Genomic DNA, 322 nt, shown 5'->3' on the forward strand with positions numbered 1-322 from the left:
GTCAAAATACCTCAAAACTCTCTATATTTCAAATCAACTGGTAATGGAATTTTCGTTAATTTTGTCCCTTTATGCCAAAATTAGTCAATTTAATTTGTTTATTTTAAGATTTTGTGTAATCGAGTTCCTTCTTCTAACGTCGTCCAATGTCACTGTTACTTTGATATGACAGATCTAAAAGTTTTTTTAAATTTTGATATGACAGATCTAAAAGTTTTTTTAAATTTTTTTTTGTGTCACGTCATAAAGATTAAATTAAACAAAATTATATAACACATGAATTAAATTGAATAAAATTCAATAGTATAGAGACTAAATTGAA

The sequence above is a fragment of the Theobroma umbraticum genome, unplaced genomic scaffold (assembly GCF_002168275.2).
Source record: "Theobroma umbraticum cultivar Fairchild unplaced genomic scaffold, ASM216827v3 scaffold_67.0, whole genome shotgun sequence".
In the NCBI taxonomy this organism is placed as follows: Eukaryota; Viridiplantae; Streptophyta; class Magnoliopsida; order Malvales; family Malvaceae; genus Theobroma; species Theobroma umbraticum.